Genomic DNA, 4,474 nt, shown 5'->3' with positions numbered 1-4,474 from the left:
CGCCTATATTCTAGGTATCAAGATCTATAGAGATAGATCGAGAAGGCTTCTTGGTCTAAGTCAGAGTACATACATTGACAAGGTCTTGAATCGGTTCAAGATGCAAGACTCCAAGAGGGGTGCCTTGCCAATGGGACATGACGTAGCTCTTAGCAAGACTCAGTGTCCAAAGACACAGGATGAGCAAGAGCGCATGAGTAGGATTCCATATGCCTCGGCAATTGGATTTATCATGTACGCCATGTTGTGTACTCGCCCAGATGTATCATATGCATTAAGCATGACTAGTAGATATCAGTCTACACCAGGTGAAGCTCACTGGTTTGCAGTCAAGAACATCCTTAATACTTGAGAAGGACTAAGGATTTGTTCTTGGTGTATGGCGGATTGGAAGACGAGCTCGCTATAAGTGGTTATACCGACGCTAGTTTCCAAACCGACATAGATGACTTCATATCGCAGTCAGGTTATGTTTTCTGCCTGAACGGTGGGCTATCAGTTGGAAGAGTCCCAAACAGCCAACCGTGGCAGATTCTACTACAGAAGCCGAGTACATAGCAGCATCGGATGCAGCTAAGGAAGCTGGTTGGATCAGAAAATTCGTGGGAGACCTGGGCGTCATTCCTAGCATTGCAGATATTGATTCATTGATTTATGAATGCGTTACATTCCCGTTATATGATTGGCATGTTTGTTATATTTCGGTATCCTTGAATCATTATAGAATGATTCTAAACTCCCTGGTCAGTTATCATTGTGGGAACTATGATGAATTAAGACTAGCATGAGGTGTGATGGATGCATTGGATGCATATCACAATCATGGGTACTCGTTGTGAACGAGTGACTGGTTGACCCGCATGAGATTGTCACATGGACAGAGTCATGACTTGAATCTCATACAGCGGTTCGTTCTTGGATCCTCAGACCTGAGATGTCTAGAGTATCTGATATGAGGAGTGGCGTGTCTTGACTGCGTCAAACGTCGTCTTTAACCGGATGATTATAACGGCGTTGATCAGATACGTTCACGAATCATATGGAGATAATAGACATGCAATATGGGACTTATCACCTCCTCAATAGGAGAGATATCGCTGGGCCCTCTCGTGGAAGTCGGACTATGAAAATGCGTGGCCACGCTATAGATGAAGTTGCATCTATTTTATTAGTCGATTTGCCAAAACGAGAAAGTGGTTGAACTTGAAGGGTGGCTCAAACCATGCCCTTATTCAACATATGATATCGGGAGATAAAGGATCAGAACTCGAGCTGTTATTGCCTTGGTTAGATCACCTCTGACTCAATTCAACGTGGGTGGTCATGGCGTCTTGCTAGAGGCTAACCATAACTTGTAGATCGGAAATGGTTCTCGAGACTGCTGCCACTGCGAATGGGCCTACAGGGTAACACACCATTAGGGATGAACTTATATGTGAAGTTTCGGAAAGGAAGACATGGATTTGGTCGGAAAAACCGTTTTCGGATCAAATCAAAGTGTCAGGACGTTTTCAGCCTTCTGACTCGGACCGAGTCAGTATTTGACTCAGACCGAGTCAGTTCCATGCGGGTCGAAGCCCAGAAAGGGTTTTGGGCTTGGCTGATGTTTGGACTCGGACCGAGTCAATACTCAATGGGCCGAGTCAAGAGTTGACAATGGGCTTGGGCTGATTCGTTCTGACTCGATCGAGTCAGAGTTCTAACTCGGACCGAGTTAATACTCGGAAAAAGTCTCTTTTCACAAGGATTAGGGTTTGTAACTTATAAGGAGGTATTGGACGCCGTCCTCAACCTAAGAAAAACTTACAGAACCCTAAGACAGATCTACAACACAAGAAAATCGTTCCTTTTGAGGTTCTACTTCTAGGGATTCGATCCCAAGTCTTGAAAACCCTATTCACTTCACAGACCCTAGATCGATATGATCGCATGCTAGGAATCCGTAGCGAACCCCAACAGTGGTATCAGAGTCTGGTTCTCTGTATATCGTCGTGCTTGTTACATGCCTATATGAATTTTAATGGTTAAAATTGCATGATAGGCTTGAGCTATGCATATTTAATGATGTTATGATTGTTATTTGATGCATGGATGAGTTTGGGGTCGAAGACGACTTGATGGCGCATCAAATTAGGGTGAAAACCTAGATTTCGTGGCCTGAAAGTGTCTCCCAGAGTTTTGACTCGGACAAAGTCAGAGTTTTGACTCGACAGAGTCAGAACGAGAGAAACTCAGAGTTCTGACTCGGACAGAGTCAGAACGAGAGAAACTCAGAGTTTTGACTCGGACAGAGTCAGAGTTTTGACTCGACCGATGTGTATTTTATTTCCAAGTGTGTTTTATACTGAAAGTGTCTTCCAGAGTTTTGACTCGGACAGAGTCAGAACGAGAGAAACTCAGAGTTTTGACTCGGACAGAGTCAGAGTTTTGACTCGACCGAGTCAGAACGACAGAGTCAGAACGATAAATCAGAGTTTTGACTCGGGCAGAGTCAAGTGTTGACTCGATAGAGTCATAACGAATCAAAATCGAACAGACTTGATCTCAGAGGCTTCTGACTCGGACCGAGTCAAGTGTTGACTTGGACCGAGTCAGTACAGAAGGTTGTCTTATTCGTCACGTTTTGGTTCGGACTGATTTGGGGAGATTTCGGCTTCTGACTCGGACCGAGTCAGTTCATCAGACTTTGTTAGATGCAATTGTTGCAACGTTTTAAGCGTCTAAGCCGAGATTCTGATTCTACCGATATGATCGGAACAACTTGATTGAACTGACTTGAATTCAGTCAAGATTTCATTGTGTTCAAGCAACACATACCTCATGAAATCTCAAGCTATTACCGCCCATTAGTAGAGCAACTGTCAATGCCTCGATCGTCATGGTTACGGGTCATGCTCTAGCTGAGCGTGCCTGTTATCTTGGTAAGGTAGTATGGAGAAATCGTGATTCTCATAGCTCGAATATGGTTGAGCTTGAATTGGGTTATCAAGTCGGACTTGGATCTGATGCACTACAAAAAAACACGAAAATGGTGACGCAAATTTTGCGTCACCATAGGGCGATTTTGCGTCACCCTTTTAAAAGGGTGACGAAATAGTGACGCAAAAAAGCGTCACCAATAGCACCGTCACCATTTGCAATTTCGTCACCAATTGGTGACGCTGGGGTGACGCAGGCATTTCGTCACCATTGGGTGACGTAACGTTGACGAAATTACGTAACTAAATAGTGACGCAATTGCGTAACCCAATCGTCACCAATATATGACGCATTCCGCGTCACCATCTTGCGTCACCAAGTAGTGACGCAATGCGTCACCAAAGTCGTCACCAGTTGGTGACGCAATTTCGTCACTAATTATTGACGCGTTTTGGTGACGCAAGTGCGTCATAAATTGGGGCATTATCAAAAATACCCTTAAAATGCTACTTCTACTTCAAGACCTACCCTGGTCACATGTGACCAATGTGACCGAAATATAGTATGGTCACATTTTGATTTTTATCGATTATAACGTTAAATTTATGGTGATCACACTAATTCATTATGTTCATACCTTGTATATCTTACTAATCATTTGATTAAAACATCATAAATTTAACGTTATGAACAATGAGATCAATATGTGACCATACTATATTTCACCAGTTGGTGACGCAATTTCGTCACTAATTATTGACGCGTTTTGGTGACGCAAGTGCGTCATAAATTGGGGCATTATCAAAAATACCCTTAAAATGCTACTTCTACTTCAAGACCTACCCTGGTCACATGGTCACAAGGGTAGGTGTTGAAGTAGAAGTAGCATTTTAAGGGTATTTTTGATATAATGCCTCATAAATTAGTGACGATATTGCGTGAACAACTGCGTTACTATTTTGTGACGCAGTGACGCATGTCGTCACCAAATTAGTGACGCATTATAAAAAAATAAAATAAAAAAAATAAAATAAAAAAATAAAATAAAAAATATTATTATATTTAAATATATAATTAAAGTTCTAAATAATTAATTTACAAACCAAAAAAATATAAAATATTTAATTTTGATTTTCTCCGTCGTAATTGGCTTCATCGCCGTCGCCACTGCCACCGCCACCGCTTCCTTGTCCACCGCTTCCGAAGCTCGAAAATCCTCGCGTTTGGAACTCATTGAAAAATTCTGCTTGCACTCGTAGTTCTTCAATGAGTTTTCGATCTTCTTCTTGTCGACGCAAGAATTCCGCTTGTTGCCGAAGAAGTTCAACTTACTGCTCCTCTAATTGTCGCACTCGTCGTGCGAGTGAAAGCGTTTCCTGAGCAGTTGAAGGAGCATCTTCACCAGGATGATATGTGATATCGCTTTGCATTGAACCGAGACTGTATATCCGTCCAAATTTGTTCGGTGGAACAACCTATATAATAAAAATTTAATTAGTTAATAATTTATTTTAAATTAAAATTGAATTGAAATTATTATAAATTTATTTATTTA

Source organism: Tarenaya hassleriana, unplaced genomic scaffold (genome assembly GCF_000463585.1).
Source record: "Tarenaya hassleriana unplaced genomic scaffold, ASM46358v1 Cleome3, whole genome shotgun sequence".
NCBI lineage: Eukaryota > Viridiplantae > Streptophyta > Magnoliopsida > Brassicales > Cleomaceae > Tarenaya > Tarenaya hassleriana.
The sequence above is the reverse complement of the archived record's forward strand: the minus strand, read 5'-3'. Positions refer to the sequence as shown.